Source organism: Cygnus olor, chromosome 9, assembly GCF_009769625.2.
Source record: "Cygnus olor isolate bCygOlo1 chromosome 9, bCygOlo1.pri.v2, whole genome shotgun sequence".
In the NCBI taxonomy this organism is placed as follows: domain Eukaryota; kingdom Metazoa; phylum Chordata; class Aves; order Anseriformes; family Anatidae; genus Cygnus; species Cygnus olor.
The window spans coordinates 5,342,836-5,362,794 of NC_049177.1; the positions used below are offsets into that span (position 1 = coordinate 5,342,836).

The 19,959-nt window shown below is 45.4% G+C and overlaps 1 protein-coding gene across 2 annotated transcripts in view; it reads left to right on the top strand.

Moving 5' to 3' along the window:
* EPHA4 (EPH receptor A4) overlaps nt 1-19,959 on the top strand; it is a 99,281-nt gene that overhangs the window by 12,869 nt on the left and 66,453 nt on the right. The window lies entirely within an intron of this gene.

A 19,959-nucleotide genomic window follows, 5' to 3' on the forward strand; every position in this document is an offset into this window, starting at 1 on the left:
CTGAGAAGTGGGCGAGTGGGGGGGGAAATCAGTGGAGTACTTGAAGAGGTTTTAGTTGCATTTTTTTTTGATACTAATGCAGGCTATCTTTATTATAAAGTGTTTACTTAAAGGGTGTGGATTTCTTTATTTTAAGTCCCAGAGGCCTCTTGCCAGGCCACATTGTAATAGCATTAATTAACGAGTCTGTCTTTCCGTACATAAAACATCTCTGTCTGGGGAGCTGAGGAGCGCTGTCAACCAAGGCTTCTGTGAACTTGGTGCTTGAATTCATTTGTTTTTGGGTTTAAGTGTTTTCTGTAGTTGAAAAAGACATCTCTGCTTTGAAAACAGTTTCCTTTTGAAGCTCCTGGCCCGGCAGCACCTGGAGCAGCCGGTAGGCACGGTTGTGTGTTGAAAGGACTGGATCAATACCTTCCTCTCCAGCTCCTGGGCTGGGCAGCACTGGTGGCTCTGGGCCCCTGCCCCAGCCTGTTTTGGGGCACCATCCGTCACAGGGACACCCAGCTGGGATGGCGTGAGCCAGTGCCTGGGCTCTTTTGAGGGTGGCCATTGGAAAATGGATCTGAGGAACTGACAGCTTCGGAAAAATCAATTTTTATTTTTTTTTACCTTTTTTTTTTTCTTTTACTGCTCATGCAATTCTGGAGAGGATTAGAGGAGAAGGAAGGGAGGGCTAGGAGATCAATAGGAGGGCACAAGTTGCCTGAACTACTCTTTAGATGTTGGAGTACTGCGTTTTGTTGTACTTAGCCAGAGCGTGTAGAAGATATCTTTTGGGCTTTTTCAAGAGACAAGTAAACAGAAATTAAGAAGGTGTGTGAGTAGTCCCTGCTGTTTCAGAGAGATGCTTGGGGGCAGCGGCTGCTGGATAATTACAGCAGGAGGTGCTTAGATGCAACTGTGTTTGCTGACAAGCTGAAGAAGATGGTTCTGGCTTCCCCAGCCTGGTGTGTGCACCTTAAAACCCATGCTGGTACCTGCTGGTAGCTGTGGGTCAGCTCTTCTGCCCCTGCCCTTGGCTCTCTGGTCCCCAAACTTGTGTGTGCTGACAAAAGCCTTTCCAAAGCTTTTGGGCATTGCCCCGAGACTGTGACCTGGGTGCCCTCCTGCTGGCAGAGACAGACCCTCCTCGAGAGCTGTGGTGAGAGTCCAAGACTCCTCCTGTATCCAGCAACGTTCAACCAATGAAGAAATGATTGCAGTGCCCCCAAATTGCACCTGAGCTATTCTGAAGAGGAGACAATTTCTTGGGAGGCTTCCTGTGGTCTCGCACAGCAGAGATGCTAGGAGATTAGCTAAACTCTGTTGTTGTTTCTTTTTAGTGGCTTTGGTATTTGCATTTTGCACACCTGCCAACCTCCTCTTAATCTCTGAAGTACCATAACACAGTTATTAGGTTGACACATTTTGTCCACTCGTAATTAGTTCTTGGATTTCCTCGTTTATTTTTGTGGTGATCAGAAGTGTCCAGGGTGGAGCTAACAAGATAGTTGAAATCAGGACAAGGTCCCTGTACACGCTCCACCTGCTCATTAATCAAGGATTCTGCAGTTAATGAGTACTTTCCAGGTAATATTTAATCTCAGAGTAGCAATAGTTACATTTAATGCAAAGTAACTTATTTTTTTTTTTGCAGTTTTCTACTGAAGTCATTCCCATGGCACGCTAGAAGCCATCTCCTGCACTGATCCCAGATACCCACTTCTGTCACGCTGACTCAAATTTAGATGACTTCTGAAAATGCATGCCAGTTTAACTATTGGTTCCAGTACTGAAGGCTGGACACGACATTTTTGTGAGTGCTGGGCGAATGTGCATACACATAGACATGGCTGATAAAGTACATTGTTCAGTAACACTTTGAGGTTCAAAGGCCTGTCTAGGTAGGGGGAAAGTTGAAAGGAATCAACAAAGATGTGAAGGCAGCATGTATAGCTTCAGGTGCGTCATTAATCACCCGTGAGAGTATTTCCATTCTTTTGGCTGAATCTGCCTGTGCGCAGATGCTTTATCCATCTAGGTGATTCACCTTAAAGTTCTTAGTGCATCTTTGAAGACGAGCGCTTGGTACCTGGTTTTAATGTACCCAGGGACCTTGAATTCAATGCACCTAATAGCTTGGGAAATTGAGCTCAAAGGGTTTTGGGCACTATGAAAGCACCCATCCCTAGTTTTAGGGTGGATAAAGGACTTTCCTTTGTGAGAGAAAGGAGAACAAAATCCTGCATGTCACCTGCAGCGGAGCTCGGAGTGACAGCAGAAGGGACAGGAGCACTGAGCAGGCAAGAGGCACTGACAGCTGGGAGTGGTGAGCAGCGCTGGCTCCCAGTGGAGGCTGAAGCAGGTGCACGGCAGGTCTGATCCAGCGCTGCAGGGCCCCAACTGTGGAGACCTGCTCTTGTTTTAACATGATTGGTGCAGTCCCAGAAGCAGTATGTGGCCTTACTGAGCATCATGTCTCCTTCCTTCAAGGCTGCACTGGATCAGTGAATGTGCAGAGCTGGTCTTTTGGGTTCAGGATGGGCTGTAATTGGTGTATGGAAGTGTGAGGTAAGGTCCCCTCTCCATCTTGCCTGTTTCGTTGGAGTTTGGTTTGTTCTTCCATGCAGTCAGAGGAGCTCTGTAGCCCTGACTTGCACCGAGTTTTTAGCTGCTGCCTGCTCACTGTGGGTACGTTCAGGAGATGGAGCTCTGCCCACCATGTTGGTTTGCTTCTTAAAAGGTCACTATTAACTCCTTTCTTGTGGTTGTGCATTTAGCTAACTTTCTGCAGGGATCATGGTAATGTGACCTCTCTATATACCTGTATTAAAGTTTGAGTTAAAAATGCACTGTAGCAGAGCAAAGAACAGACATTTTTCCGTGGGATTGTTGAGCTCTTTGCGAATGCCAAATGGCTAAGTTAACTCTTGGGCAAACACTGCCTTTTATTTGACTTTGTAGTTTGCCCTTTGAAATACATATTTGTGTCAATCAGCAAGTCTCTCTTCCGGACTTCTGGTTGACCCTGCACAAAGAAATGTGACTGTGCAATTATTAAAGGTGAGGCCTTCGTTTTAACAAATGCTGAGTAATTGCTATTCAGTTGTCTCTGTGCCTCTGTCATAAATGACAGCAAACTGCCCTTCAGCCAGCTGAATAACAAGGAAGATAGGTGTTTGGAAGGAATAACTCTTCAGAAATTTGCAATATGTCATAAGTATTGTGTCATAGTAACTTGTGGGTAGGGCAAAGACAAAGCTTGCCTGTCTCAGCTTAGAGTGTGAGAGCCTTATTTGGGCTTTAAAATGTAATTGGGTCAAATATTACACCTTCATCTCTTGGACGGATTGATTGGGGGTCATCAAAGTACAATGGAGGGTGGGCAGAATTTGCCCATTATAATACGATCTGAAGCAAACATGGAAATATAATACCCTAGCACTCCTTACGATAAAAGAGGCAAAATCTTGCTATGCTCCCCTGCCGCAGTATTGGAGCATTAGCAGTTATTGGGGAGAAGAAAGCTTTAAATATTTCCCAGGAGTTTTTCTGCAGTCTGTAGACTTGGAGCTGGCTGGTGCTAGCACCTTGATGGATTCTGTACAGGGAAGTTGTCAGCTGCAGAGGTGAGGATATGGATAAGCTGTATGAAGCAAGCACTCAGAAAATCACACATCACAACCATGTTTGGAGAATATCCCCTTGTCCTCTTACAGATTTTTAGTCAAGATCCTTTGAAGAAACGCAAGCTTGGTATAAAATTAATTTTGAAGTGTATGCAGTCTGTAGACTTACTGCCAATAACTGCCAATATTGTCCAGTGTTGCTCTGACCTGCCTTTTCTTTCTGTGTTAGCTGTTAGTTCCTGTATCCTTCTTTCAGTCTGTATGTGATTTCTCAAAAGAAACTGTTTAATGCCATGAATTCATCAGTCATGAGTCTTGCAAGTAGACCTTTGATAACAGATAAATACACATGATATGGGGAACCTAATTTTCTTTAAGGGACTACTTTCCTTTTTGCTACTCAGAGTTTTTTTCCGAAGGTAGTGAATTCTGATTTTCCTATTCACATCACCTAGAATGTTTTTGGCTTTATTCCAGGAGGAAATACTTGAAATACTAGGCGGTGTCTTTAACTAGTTCAGACCTTGATTCCTGGATACACGGGCAGAAAGGCCATGAGGGCTATGTTAGCACTTACTGTTCAGATCTCTTCAAGGAGTTGGAGGTTCATACTTGCTTAGAGCTGAAGAGATCTTGAAATGCCTCTCTTCTTCAAGCAGAGGTGTGTATGAATTGGCTATGAAGAGAGCTGGTAATGGGGCAGGAAATAATGGGCTTAAATTGCAAAAAGAGCAGGTTAAGCTAGACCTGAGGGGGAAAAAAAAATCATAATTGTAGAAGTTTGTATTGCCAACACAGGTTGCCCTGGGACATGGAGGGATCTCTACACTGGAGGATTTTCAGAACAAGACAGCTGAAATCTGGTGGCATGGTTTAGGTACATGTTATTCTCCTGTGGGGCAGGAGAATAGACTAACTGGGGGGCTCACCTGACTTTTGCAGTAAATGCTCTTGGACAGTTGCTATGGGATCACCATCTTCTTGTAGCTGACATGTAGCCCTCAAGCTCTGACCTAGAAATAGAGACCTGGTCTCACTCCCTCATGGCTTCTTTCCTCCAAGAGAAGCTGTTTCGGTCTGACAAGGTCTCTGGGCTCTGAGAGCTCAGTCCCCACACTTCAGTTTCCAAGTTTGCTAACGAGGTGGTTCCAGCTAACCAGGGCTCGTGAGGCACCTGGCAGTGCCCATGCCTCCATCATGTTGTTCAGACGTGGTGCCGTGTGCCTTGCTGTGTGAGGCTGTGCTGTGTTTGGCTTAATTTTCCATTCCCTCCCACGCAGCTCAGGTATTTGGGAAATTTCTCTCGGCTTGTTGAAAGATGGCCTCCTGCGCGCAAATGGCGACCTTTTCTTTGCATCCAGGTTGGTTTTAATGGGTAGCACGTGCTCACTTACAAGCTGAATAAACAGGTACCTCCTAAGGAGATACTGGCTGCTCAGGTGCAGTCCTATATCTGTTGGGGTATGGAGAAGGGTGTTAAAATTGTTTACGAGGTCAGAGCTATAGTGAGCTTTACACCACCTTTGAGTTACGATATCATTACCTGAGCTGTGGGAACCAAGAAATAAAACCTCTTACCGTGAAATATGAGGAGTGCTTATGACTTTGAAGTATAGAGAAGAAGAAAAATGCACACTACATTCTAGTGCGTTTTTTGTTCTCTTGCAGTGGGGTTGATTTTGTTTACTGGTGACACGTATAGAATAGATATGGCATTTGTTAATAGCATTTTTGCTAGAGAAATGCTCCTCTTACTAGTTTATTTCGTTTTGGGTCATGCCAGGAAAAATGTTCCTTTCTAACATGAATAAATTATTCAAGCTTATTTAAATAAACATGGCATTATTTATCTTCCTGGTACCTGCATTTGTGCAAGCTCAGTCCCTTGTTTTATTTTACCACATTCTGCTTCCCATCCTTCACTTGAACAGTATTTCTGCCCTGTTGTAGAGGGCATTGTTATGTTTAAGCCAAATGAGAAGATGCATCAAAACATCGATTGGATGGAACATAGATCACAGAAGCAATATTAAGCTGATTATTCTCAAATAAACTGCTAGCTGTTCTGTCTGTTTTTGTCAGGAAAGCCACTAGTAGTTTTTCAAAGACCGAAAGCAGTTGATATCTGTATGCTCTATAGTTAGCGATCTATCAAAACATATTTTGGCAGTTTTAATGTTGTCCTTTACGGGTACTTGTCTCATAAGTCCCTTTTGTGGAATTAGTTAACACTATTACAAAGTTAGGTATCTGCAGAGGGAGAAAGAATGTAAAAGCCGTCAACAACAGAGAAAAATGTGTAGGTGTAAAAACTGGAATGAATGTGGGGTATCCAGCTAGAAAGAAGCATTGCAGACAGCAGGAGATGAAGCAAGGATTGTCCCAGATGAAGCTGGAAGACAACTGCCATGACAAAAACCAGTAAATCAGCATTTATCGATGTTAATGTTGAGTTTCTTCAGAAAATGGATTTTGTGGTCTTGCCGGTCTACTGTTATGTCAATAACTTGCATCAAAACTTCCTCGAGTCAGAACATCTGTTGTGGCCAATGGAAAGACTCCCCTTGACTTTAATGTGCTTTGGATCGATCCCAAAATGCAAATAGTTTTTCTCTCATCCTTTGAAGTCTTTAACATTTCATGGACTCCCTTATGTTATTGGTAATTTGCACCAGAGGTATTTTGCATGCAAATGAAATTTCAGCAGTAGCAACAACTGCATTTGTGAATATGCATGTAAGCACGCGCACACAAATATCAGTAAAGCAGATTTTACTGTTCAGCACACCAAACTAGAAATTTCTTTGTAGTAGTGGATTGTGCATAGTAACTAGAACTGCAATACAATGTATCGACAAATACATATAAAAGATTGCATAAAAGTGCCAAAATACTTTTTGATAAACCTGCATAGAACCAATTGACTTTCTTGGTAGCTTGTGCATGTTAATGCATGTTTTCTATATCAAAGTGGCATTTGTTGCTAACTTGTTACAGTACTGTGGATGTCATATGTTTAAACACTATAATTGAACCTGAATTCACTATGGATTTATTTCCCAGATCAAAGAGTAACTTCAGTGTACAGCACTCATTTTGTTTGGTAGCATAAACTCATGAGTTTAGTGAAGTGCCAGAGAAAGATTATTCTTTTGAATTAAGTGAATTCTAGCAAATGATAGGGCTTTAGTTTTTAATGTGCTGGTAGCATATTTTGTAGCTGGCAGATCATACTGATTTTACTATGAACATTTTAAAGTTTCTTAACTCATAAAGACTATTCTAGAGTTCTGAACAGGCTCAATGTGTTATTCGCAATACCAGAGCAATGATAGATGATGCAGTTACAGTGACCCTGTTTACCTGACAGTAAAACCTCACTCTGTTCTGTGTAAATGTGAAGGGCTGAAGGTGCTTTGTGCTGAGTGCTTCTCCCATTAGTGCTGCCTGAAAACTCCCAGACACCGTCGGGGACAGCATGTAGACCTCTCAAGTTTTCTCCTGCCCTGCCTGCTGCGATGTTCTTCCTTGCATAAGCCCTCCTTCTTTGCTTACCTGTTCGGTGCCTTACTAGCCCTCCTGGTCCAGCTCCCATGTGCTGGTTAATATTGGTGGATCCTGCAGGCCACTTTTTCTGGGGACTCCTGAGGTGCCCCTCACCTCTGTGGTTGCCCCAGTCAGCCTGGGGCTGCAGGATGGGAAAGGGGAAAGCAATTTGGGTTTCTAATTGCCCGAAGACATTGCTAGAAACACCCTTCCAGAGAAAAACATCAGCAATGCAGAGTGTTGCGGGAAGGGATTGCAAGCGCTGTTGCGTGTTAGGGGATCTCCATGTACAACATGAAACGTAAAGAATTAGTCTGTTCTGTACCCGAGGCTGTTCTTGGGAGCTCTTGCTGGGAATTTCATTCCTACAAGGAGGCAGTAGCAGGAAACGAGGGCTGGGGTCGGCAGGGGAACCTGCAGCAGCGCAGAAGGCCTGTCATGGCGGTGCCAGGGCTGGGCCTTGGCCGTGGGGCAGGTGCCAGGAGCGCAGCACTCACAGCCTGAAGTGTGCGTGTGGGGGCCTGGCTCCGTCAGCCAGGAGCCCTCGCCTGCCTGTGGGCATATCTGTTCCTTTTCCTAAGAAAGGAGTGTGTAAATAATGGAAAACTGAAAGGGGACTGTTGTAAACTGACGTATGATTGCTCAACTCTAAAGAACGTTAAGTCACCAGAAATATTTTTCTGCTATCAGCAGAAAGTCTTAAAAGCAAAGAAATGTCTTTCTGGTTCTTTGCATTTATTTTGCAGTGACTAAAAATTTCTCATTGAGGAGGGAAGACAAGGTATGGCTGTGAACACATGAGGGGGTAACATTGCAAGCCCTGCATGTAGCTGCTGGCTGTGCTGGGGCAGTACCAGCTGAGCAAATTGTTACAGATAGCAAAGGTATTTGGCTGACACTGGTTTGGTCCAAAAATCCTGAAAGGCCGGGAGGGAGGGAGGGAGTAGGGCTAAGGACCAGATTTTGATAAGCACCAGATCTGGCAGCACTGTAAGACCCTGTGTCTACCACAGGGCTGTCCCCCACACGCAGCCCCGAGCGCCGCAGGGCCAGCACCTGCAGCCCCAAGGCTCACAGGCTGCCGCTGCCCTCAGCAGGTTTTCTGGTCTGAGAAGCCAGTGCAGATGAGCACAGACCAGGAGGAGCCTGAGGCCGCTTCCTTTAATGCCTGGAGCCTGGGGCTCCTTGAGCAGCCCCTGATTTCAGAGGTGCCGTGCTTCCTCCTGCTTGGCCCAGCTCTGCTTCCGCAGCTCGGGGTACAGCCTCAGGGAGGGCAGGTTGGAGCGAAGGAGGGGTGCGCAGCCTCAGCTGCTCGCTTCAAACCCCAGCTCTGGAGGCTTTCTGATGCATGGGCTACAACATTTGCTTAAACATCCTGCCTGCCTTCTCTGAAGGCAAGCGGTGCCCCAAATTACTGCGTAGCATGGACTCTTTAATAGCATGAGTTTGAGGGCTAACTTTGATATGGGCTGCGTAAGTGATGAATAATAGCTGCTTCATTCCTGGCAGAGGCTTTGGTGACAGGTATTGACAGAGCATTTAGTTAATTTTTGAACTCTCTTCCTCCATCCAAAGTTAAAAGCTGATCTCAGGCGGTCAGTGACATCCAGCAGGTAAGCTAGATTGTAAAATCTCAACCTATCAGCTTGCTTTATGGTTCAAGAGCACTGCTCAAACCATACTGTGGCAACTAAGCGTGCTCGAAATTCACCCTGCAAACGCCCCCATTATGTTCCTCCTTCACTGAGTTAGCAAATGGCCGGTCAATGCAGTGAGAGCCAGGGCCTTTCCACATTAAAAACAAACCCAAACCCACAGAAACGTGAGGCAATATACCCTCTTATCTAAGATCGTGGAGAGCCTCTCTTGTGAGGGCCAAGGTTGTCTTTATAAAGAAGCATTATAAAGATGTCCTTAAATACGCATAGAATGTTTACTGGTAATTTTAAACACCTGAAAAAGCCTTGCTTTTGTTATCTGGGAGGCGAGGACAGATGTATTGTATTCAGACTTGCAACATCTTTGAAACTTTAAGTACAGAAGTAGAATTATTTTTCAAGTCTGAGTTGCATAGAGCAAGGTGTAAGCAGTATCACTTGCCAAATGCAGAAAGGGGAACAGAGCAGGGGAGGGCTCTCCTCCCTAGTAATGAGACAGATTTAAAGTACAGAAATAGGAAGTTTACATGCTGTTCTGTCCCTCCCGGCCTTGGATTTTCCTGTTGTTTTTTTATTTTTAAACCCACTGGAGAATATTTAGGCCGTCATTCCATCTTTTTTTTTCTCTCGCTGCCAGGGAGGATGTGCATGGACTCTTAAATGAGAGTGACAGTGCCCACTTAATTGCCTTCAGACAGGTTTCGATAATGCAGCACCTGCTGCGCAGATCTTGCAGCACGCTCCTGATAGCTGGCCCCTAACCCATGCAGTGACATGTAGCACAGCCACTCTGCGATATAGTGCGTTGCACAAATCTGATTTCGTGTCAGTCTTCTCTGTGCACAGCCCTTGGGTCTGATTCTCCTGTCTTACAGCTTTTACATCAGTGAAACTCCATTAATTACGAGAATTTCAATTTGCTACTTAAATTTATGTTGGTGTCGATGTGGAGAGACTCAGACCGTATGTTATTAAGCTGGTTTTATGAGAGTAGTGATCAGGCTGTTGAGTCATTACATCCATTTTACATTTTGAATTTTAATTGGTTTATGGAGCTTGTTAATTTTTGTTTAGTTTGTTAGTAGCTTATAAATTATTATCTTCTCTATCAAAAAATGCTGCCAGTTCTTTCATCACTGCTTCTGCACGGTACAACATCTCTTACAAGTATTCAGGAAGGATTTTATTCTAGATAGCTGGATATTGTAGCTTCAAAAATACCGTCAGTTTTCTTTTGGTTTGTTTTCTTCTCCCTGTTACTAGGAACAGATATAACACTCAAACAATGTGAGTAATGATCAAAACTTCTCAAACATCAGCTAGTGCGGGAGATAAAACTACCCAGGTGACGAATTTATAAGCGCAAGCATATAAAGCCATATGAGAAGTCATTATGTCCACCTTTTAAAATCATTTGTTGAGAGGTGTTTTAAAGTTTGTTTAAAATACCCTTAGCGTAAAGCTCCTGGGAATACACAGCCACAGTGTGGTATGCAAGTGACTCTGCATGGGGTTTTCCATAGGCAGCTGTTCTGTGACCTTGCCCTACATGAGAAGTTTAAGACTTTCATTTCTGGATTACTCATTGCCCCCTCTGTATCACACGTTCACCTCAGCTTTCTAAAAATGCTGTGGCAAATCACATTGCACTAATGGAAAATGCTGTGGCCTAGAAAACAGCTTTTACTGCTGACAGAATGGGCTGACAAAGTCTGGGCTGGTAAGGTATGCTATTTTTGACTGTGAAAAGTGGCATATTCTAAAGGTTTGCTGAATGCGGTAATGTGATTTCATGTTCTTCTTTGTTAGTCATCGCTAGCTGCTGGTGATGGTAATGGATGTTGTTAATGTTAAACATTTAATCAGCTGAAGTATGTCTTGCTTTTCTTTCTCAGAATTTGAGAGGATTGTTATCAGTTCCGTATATTTTCTGAAAAGTCAAAAGCAGCACAGAGAAGGTGAACAGAGATCTGCTAAATCCATTTGAGAAACCCATGAGTGCAAATGAGTGATTATGTGAAAAGAATTTGTTTTTTTTTCACCAGCTAAGGAGATGCCTGCAGTAACCATTGGCTTGTACTCTCTTTCTCCAACCTTGCTGTGACCATTTAATGAGGTCTGATTCAGACTAATTCCCACAATCTGTAGGTTTTATTCCCTGCTGAGGCTGGAATATTTGGATGTCTGCTCAGACATATATTTTTCTTTTTAATTAGCACATCTGATTTTTTTTTTTCCAAGGCCACAACCTCTGTCCTAATCCAGGCAGGTGAAATTTCACAAGCACTTTATCATTGCTCATACCTCAAGCATCCGGACACACCTTTCTAATTGTCATTTGTATCCGCCTGTCATTGCCTCTGGCATTTGCTGAGTTCACATTTCCATGTGATTTACTGCAAAACATTTTGTTTAACAAGTCACTAACACACATTGACTGGGAAGTCCCCCTCAAGAAGCTGAAATAATGCTCGCCTTCATATTTGCTTTCCTGAGAGAGATGGTAAAAAATCAATCTGTTGGGATCGGTGCTTTAGACTCTGCACGTATGAAGAATTCTTGAGACTGGAAAACTCTGACCTTGAATCTGAGTGCTTTGATTTGCGAATGCTTTCTGTTGTCGGCTGCGCGTGTAAGGAGGTGGACGAGCTCGGAGGCAGCGCACCTAATCCCTGATTGCAGAATTCGGAGTGCCGTTGGCTCCTGAGTCAGCGTCAGCTCTGCCGGTGTTCGGTAACTATTAAAGTGGATGCTGAGGCTGCTCCTTTGCAGCAGTTCTGGGAACGCTCTTGGTGCAGCAGGCAGCTCTTCTGTCCTGTGTACTCGGTGTCCTTGGTCGGTGTCTGGGTGTCCTGTGGGTTACAGGGGTAGAAACTGTCCTGGGTCACCCTTGCCCATGGGACGGGGACATCATGAGCTGGTTTTTAAGGCCAGGGATGAGCCCAGCGTGACTGCTCCCATGTGGGAGCAACTTTCCCTGTTGTTTGAAGGCAATCTGGGGTAGGGGACTCCTAGTTTAGATGTGTCATTTCCTCTCCTTCAGTTACATGTTCAAACGTCATACCCTTCTGAAGCCCTAAAATGACTGCACTGAGGAAAAGGCGTGTTTGTGTATTTCTGAGTAATGTCACCAAGCATTCGCAATGTCAAAACCCACTTACTGTTGACAAAGGTGATTCATACGGGTCTTTCAAAAGATTGCTTATGTACCATGATGAGTTGGGCACAACTTAAAAAATAGCTCTCTTTAAGTGGCACATCTACAAAATGTAAGCAAATGCATAAAAATAAAATATGGTGAAATATCCATCTCCCCCCTTCCCCCAGCTAGTGGCTGATCTCATGCATTCGGAGCTCTGCCTGGCACAGTGCAAATTTACTGGCCCATTAGTGGCTGCTGTTTGACTGCACCTTCACAAAGGAAAAATACATCTAGGGAATAAACCTGACACATCAGACACGCCATAACCAATGCATTGCAGCCGCTGCTTTTCTTCACTCTGTGCTGCTCAACTGCCCCAATTTTTCATTGTAAACAAATTTCTCGTTTTGGTTCTGTTAGAAAATCCCAAGTTTGCATGTTTGAGTGTATATCTCTTAACAAAAGAACGCAGGCAAGAAAAGGTTTGAAGTAATTGCAAATAATAAACAAGGAAAATTATTATACTGGTCTGAGCACTAGCATTCAAAAGTACAGATTCTCCTGTGTTTTCCTGATAGGCTAAGGCAGATTTTGGTCATCTCATGATGCTGTGTTTGAAAATTCAAGCAAACGGCGGTCCTCGAAGGAGTTCTGCCTGGGGAAACCTAACAGATTGACAGTGACTAGCTGTTGGGGTCAGAGGCAAAGTGCAGGTCGCGCTGCTGTGGGGTGGGCACAGGGGAGAAGCCCTGATGGCCATCGATGGCCGCGGGGCTCTTCTCGAGGACTGTTCATCGGAAGTTGCACGCATGAAGCCTGACAGTCACAGACGTACCAGGAAGGCAGCGAAGCTTTTCAGCGTGGCGCTCTCTAATTTGAGATGCGCTGACTAATAGCTGACAAAGGGAGAGAGAGAAAGGGGAACGTTTCTGCTCGGCTGAGGTTTGGAAGCAGAGGTTACTCGGTGTGATTTTGGGACCTAAAGGAAAGTGAGATGTGTGTGCTGAAAAGAGACGGCCTTGGCCTTGCAGACCCGCATGTCTTTGTGGAGCAGGTGTGAGGTTCCCTTACTGACGGTATTTTTAAAACTTCGCTCTCTTAGACGATCCAAAATGCAGTTGGGATACTACTGATAGCACCCTGTGTTAACTGTTGAGGCAAAATTAAGTCTCGATATGGTATAGTGCATGAGATAAGTCGTGCTCATAAGAGCCGGGAGCTGATAGCGCTTATCGCAGCAGGAGGAGCGCGGGGCGATCGGCGAGGATGTGAGTCACACGCCGGCGCGCGAGGCTTCGCTGAGACTCGGGGCCAAATTCCTTTCCTAGGGTGAATTTTTGTGGCCTGGATTGAAGTCAGTGGTGCTTTTGGCCATTTCTAAATAGCTGTTGCTTACCACAATTAATTTCTTTGTTTATTATCTTGCACTAATTTATGTATCATGTAGATATTTGAATAAATAGATCCATCGTGTCAGCTATGAGGGCTTCTGAGCCAAAAATGTGATGTTATTGTCAGGCTTATTTGCCAATAGTTTTGTAGGAGATGCTTTTCCAGATTACAAGCAAAATTATGTTTGTTTTGCAACTTTCTCCTAATTAGCAGCCACATGACATCATGCAGGAATGGGAAAGGAAGCTTTTCTTTTACCCCATTGCCGGGTAGAGGACTGCTCACCCGGGGCCAGCCGTGTCCCAGCCCTGGGTTGTGCCCTTGCGGTCCTCCAGGGGCTTGGTGGTGCTCTGTGGTAGCTCCCCCAGGGAAACGAGAACTCTTCCCAGAGGGGAGAAACCTCCTGTTCTTCATCGCAGTAACCCAGACACCTGAGGAGACTTTGCTTTGGTGACTGGGTCAGCTACGTGCGTCTAACTGCAGCAGGAGCTACTCGCCTAGAAATGCTGTTGGCCTGCCTTGGTTTGTACGCTTCTGTAAACACCCAGACCGTGAGCTCCGTCTCCCCTGGGAGCAGCAGACACTGCCACCGTGTAAGCTTACGGTCAGGACGGATTTGTTCAGGCCGGGCAGGTTCCTACCCAAGGTGCTTCACCTGGGGCGAGCCCAGGGCCCCTGCCACCCGGCTCCTGGTTCTGCATTCCCCCTGGCTCTGGTGGCTGCTGGGCAAAGGCTGTGCTGGTGGAGAGGAGACCCACCGCAGCGTTCATTGTTCATGTCAAACATCAGGTTCTGCAGTTTGTTTCCCTGAGATTTTGTTGAATTTCATTTACTTATATGTCTTATACAAAATGAAGCTTCTCTCGTCCCAGAACTCTTGAAGAAAAGCTTGGCTTAAAGCGTTCATCGAATGGCTGCCTCCATTTCAACAAACAAACAAAAAGGCTTTCAAATATTACCGAGCAATATGCCTGCTGAACAACTGGGCCAAATCCTGTGCTCTTCGAGTAGCAGCTGTGCTGTAAATCTGTGGGTTATCTGGACCCTGAAGATGGATGGGCTGCGTCGCAATATGAAGATACTGTACATCAGCTAAAAAGAGTTAGCGCCTGGTCTGTCTCGTGAATTCAGGATAGGAGAGGATTTAAAAGCGAAGTTCGGCTCATGCTGTTATTTTCCTTATCCAAAAATCCTGGCAGCCACCCATAAAACCAGAGTAAGTCCGGTTATTCTCTTTCGGAACTTCATTTTTGCTGGGGCCATTAAAGCAGGTCCTGCAGGCCAGCCCGAGACTTGCAGCACCCGTCTCAGCAGGAGATGTGATGGTGGGAAGGGGTGCTGGCTGCAGACCCCTGCTCTGGGCACAGTGAGCACCGCAGCACTGCGGTCGTGGCGAGCTGGAAGCCATCCTGCGGCACCTGCCCGAGGCTTGAGCACACTGCTCCATCGCTCTTCCTCGCTGATCCCTCAGGGTGTCGCGATAGACAGCCCTGTGCTGCCAGTCGGGACCTAACGCTGGGCATCTGTGCTCCGAGGGATGTCTTTCTCTGCAGATAATTCCCTCTCTTGCGTCTATTTATTGGTGATAAAAGACAGTCACAGATAAATAAGCGTGTTCGCACTTGACTTGATAATTTACATGGCATTGCTGAAGGTGATTTATAATTTATACACAGAAAGGATTTGCTGATCTCATTAATAACTTTCCAAACACCCAGATAAACGTGCTATTGCTCTAAATCAAATGAACTTGGAACAGCCAAGGTATTCACCTGCAAGGGCTTTTGGCAGTCCGCTCTTTCCCAGACAAGAGACGTTTGACAAAAGAATGTGGGAACTGCCAAAATGTGTTTCCCCTCGCAGCCACCCAGATCACCCTAAGGTGGGAGATTTCATCTATTCCTGCTAAATTATTCTCTATTGAAAGGCTTGTTGACAGGAGCAGACTCACGGCTCTTTTGATTTTTAAATAGGGACAGTGTTTCACAGCTCGGAGCATTCAGCCCATGCTGGCATTTCTCTGCCTTCCTCCCGACCATCCTGCCAAAGCCTGTGATGCAAAAGAGCAGGTAAACAACCTCTGCGAGCTTCCTCTGCCGAGGCTGGAAGAGGAGAGTTGAGACAGCCCTGGATATTCCCTGCTGAGTCTGCCAGGCTGTTGCCATGAGATTTTGTTTCATCAGAAGTAATCACCTCCTCTCGTACGGGCGCCTCGTTATCTGGAGATCTCCGAGTGCTCTGTACGCACTTATTGCTTAATTAAACCTCACAACAGCTTTTCAACGCATCTATTGTGAATTTTATTGCCACTTTGTAAGTGGATAAACTGAGGCAGGGATACTGAAGTTTACGCTCTGGGTGTCTGTGCAGTTGCTCCCTTCAAATAAGGGGCCCCAAGGAACAGCCCTGCTTTCCCTTCTCTGCTCTCTGCTGCTTTCCTGCCACTAACTCCAGTGGGAAGGGGTTGTCCGCACCCGACGTCCTCAGGGAGATGACCTGGAGGTTACTGAGCAGAGGCTGAGGCCAGACCAGCTGGAAAGAAAAAGAATGGTTTTTCCTCTTCAAACCGCCATACTCGCCGGCCCCACGAATGTGGACAGGGAAGGTTAGGCACACTGTCCTCAGCGTCTGACAGAGCCAGGAGTTAGACCAGGGGGACCACCAAGGTGCCCCCATAGCCACGAGATCTCACCTTGCTGCGAGGCATCAGGCTGCAATGAGAGCAAGTGCAGAAGGACAGCTTCCAGATGCCTCCCTGAGTATTTTTGGTTTTGTGAATTAGACCAGTGTGGAGCAAATCTGCAGCCTCGCTTTCACATCTAGGCTAGAAGTGTGGAAAAAAGAGAAGCGGTGGGCGGTTTGGGTCATTCTCCTTCGCTTTCAGAACATCTTTGGTGGAGAATGCCAAATCTAAACAAGCGTGCACCTGCGCAGCCCCGCGTCGGGCACCTCCTCGGAAAAGGTGCGATCTGCATAGAATAAAGAAACCTACAGCTTGGGGCGTCGAAGGAGAAAAGGACAAACAATTGAGCTGCTGTTTTCCTCTCTTGTTGAAATTAAGCTTCATGATGATCTTTGCATTAGTAATGAACTAAAAGTGGTCATGCACTCCAAATAGCAAAGGGCAAAGAAGAGAGAAGCAACTCATCAGTGTATGACCCTCTCTAAAATGTCATGGGTAATCAAGTGTGAAGTACTTAATGGATCATGATTTGCACGCCACCATTTTGATTGATGTACTACTTAGTAGAGGATTGATAGTTTTTTACAGTGATGTTGATGGGAGGCTCCCAGAAGTACCTCTGCCTATTTTCTCTAAAGCTGGGCAGAGCCGACGCAGCGTGCGTTTGAAGCCATTGTGTTCCAGGGTCTGTGTGAGACGGTCAAAAATAGTGCAGTTGTTATCTTGTTGCATACACCCTGATCTCACCAGAACTGTCTATATTTAGGCATCTTCTAAAACCTTTGTGTCAAGCAATTCTCCGGGGAGATAAAAATAGCTTTTCTTTCTTTTTTAAGTCGCGTGGCACAGCCATTTAGAGAGGATGTGACGATTAAACCATATTAAGGCATCTTGCTGTAGCTCCAGAGCAATCAGCTTGAACTTTGTTCCGGACGGTTCCCAGTTAACCCAAGTATAAGAAGGAAGAAGCCGCACGCGTACGCAGATGTGTGTGTGTGCACTTGCAGAAGCAGCTAGTTTCTGGTTTGCTGGCAGGACTTGGCTGCGTCGCAGTGGTGATACAAGTTCAAACAGTAGCAGAAAACATCCCAGCTCTGCTGCAGTGAGCGGCATTCCTCTTGCACAAAGGAAACAGCATTAAAGGATTTATAGGCAGGATGAATCCACAGATTCTTGTCAATAGACAATTCCCTAGAGGGGATTAATGTAATAATTACTCGAGGCAAATTGCAATTCCTCATTAGCATATATAAAGTAAGGGCACTTTTAAAATAACCGAAAATAACACGTTGGATGCGCTTTAACACCTTACCAGCACTCATTCTTTTTTAGCACAAGACTTCAGATGTTGACAGCTGATGCCCGGGTTAGGAGCAAACAGATGCATTAAACAGTAATGTTGGGGCTCTGTGTTAATAGTGTTAGGTCTTTCCATTTCAAGCTGCTACTACGCTGTATCGCAGGCTTTATCTAATTTAGGAAGTTTAATTGCCTTTTTACAGAGCTGTTAAAATTCAGGAGATGAGAGGTAATCCCAGGCTGGCCGGACAGTGCTTTGAGATAGAGATCTCTGCTCCCATCAGTGCTGGTAGGCGGCTGGGGAGAGGAGCTTGTAAGCAGGTCTCCTGACGAGAGGATTAGGGTTTGTTAATGTGGAGATTTAGCACAATTAATCAGCTTTCACTAGAGTATATTGTAAAACTTTAGTAATAATGTGCTTTTTTTTTCTGTAAAATTTAGTTTCTTAGCAGAACAAGAAGTCCATTATTTTTCTGTTTCTTAAAAAAAAAAAAATCTTAGATTGGCTTAAAAATCTGTTAGAAATTCTCCTCTTGCTGCTTCTGTTCGGCGGAAACTGTCAACTTGTTTTTCTAACTGAGTAATTATTTGAAACTGATTAGTTGACTCATCTCCTAAACCTCACAGCTTGTAGAAAGGTGATTAAACTTTCAAAGTTAGATGAAGTCCGTGCCAGAGCACGGCGACAGCTCGCGCAGAGACGCAGAGCGTCCGAGGGCTTGGCTCAGCAGCCTCCCGACGATGCTCTCAGCACCTGCACGCGGCGTTAGCAGCACTTCCTGCTGGGGAACAGCGGCCCTATGTCACCTTCTGGGACGAGGGGACTCACCACACCAGGGCTTATTGCTTGAATACACATTTAAACAACGTCTTAACTCTGTTTTTATCGGATTAATAAATGAATGAGAATATTAATTCTTACGAAAACCGTGGAGGTGGTGAGCGCCCAGTGCAGCAGCACGTCCCTATTCATTGAGCTGCGTAAAGGCGCTGAAGTTGTTGTGCGTGCTGTGCCGCCTGGCCTCTGCCGAGCTGCGTGGGACAGCCGCCAGAGGGATGGGACACCTGCAGGTGGCCGGAGTGTCGGCCTTCTGCCTCTGCCACCGCTCCTAGCAAGCATCTTCCTGCAGGGAGCAGAGCAGCGTGGGATTTTCCTTCTGCACGGAAAGTGCTGCCTTCTCACTGGGAAAGGATTTGTGTGTTTTTGTCATTGTTGTTTTTACTCAAACTGCAGATCTTTAGCTAATTTTTTTTTTTAATTTCAGACAAAAAAAATAAAATAAATGCGGCAAATATTAAGTCCGGGGGCTGCTTTTCCTTTTACAATGTCTTGATGATGGAGCCTTTTCAGCCAAGCCTCCTAGCGTGGGGCTGGAAGCAGCTCGTGCAGGCGGTGTTGACGGTGCTAATGGAAGATCAGGGCGGTATCAGAGATCAGTAGCGATCATGATGTGGAAAACGTCCAACTTACAAAGCATAGCAAGTAGAATACAGTAATAGCAAAGATGGGCGTTGCGTATGTAAGCTATTTTTGCTAATTCATACAAATATGATATTTTCAGTGTGTATATTTTTGGAGAGTGTTTTTTTTAGCAGTTGATCTATCAACTGCATGGCAAACTTAAGAATAATTCTTAATAGTTTTTAGAATAAAAGCTGACCCTTAATCTTTTAGTTTCTGCATGTATCTGCCTATTGAATTTATTTAACACATGAATTACATATATGTTTAATTCTTTCTTTTATGCTTTTGACGAGCACATTTCCTTAGAAAACGGTGACTGATAGAAGCAAGTAGGTTTCAGCTTTTAAAATGATCGGGCTATCAGCATAATTATATTTTGTTTCTATGAGATACAAGTTTGAAAATTTTCTGTAGAGGGCAAGTGTAGTGTCAGTAAAAACCAGGAGAACTGATACGGCCTATGAAATGCAAACTCTGTCCCTAAACCGCAGATGTGGGAGTGTAACGATGCCAGTGATGCCCTGTCCTGCTGTGCTCGTGCACTTTGCTGAGCTGCAGGCTTTTCCTTTCCCCCTGTTTTACTTCATTGGAGTTCTTGCATATTAAAAGAATTAAAGCCCTGGACTTCATGAGATTTGTTCAGGACTTTGCTGAAGTAAGGAAGACCAAAGCTTGGCTGGAGTTGGACCTGGCGGGGGATGTGAAGGACACCTGCTTGTGCAGACGCCAGAGGGAAGGCTGAGGAAAAGGTCGTCCCTCTGCTCAGTGGCTTAGTGACCCAGGGCACGGGAAAGGCTGAGGTATGCTGGATGCTTTGTTTTGCCGTGGTTTTACTGATCGGGTTGGCTGCCTGGCCCTCCAGGTCCAGCAGAGTCTGTGCGAGTGAGGTGTTACAGGAGGCTGAGCTGAGGGGCACCCGTGTAAGTTCGTGGGACGTAGGCAGGTCTGTGGGACCTGATGGGATCCGCCTGAGGGTGCCGAGGGATTTGGCTGATGTCAGTGCAGGGCTGCTGCCCAACGGCTTTGGAAGGTTGTGGCAGTCAGTGGCTTGCAGTTAGCAGTCAGCACCTCATCCTTTTTCTCCTGAGGATTCAAGAAGGGATCTTGGAAGGTGCCAGTGGTTCATTTCCCCAGGGAAGATCTCACTAGTTCCTTGCTCCTCG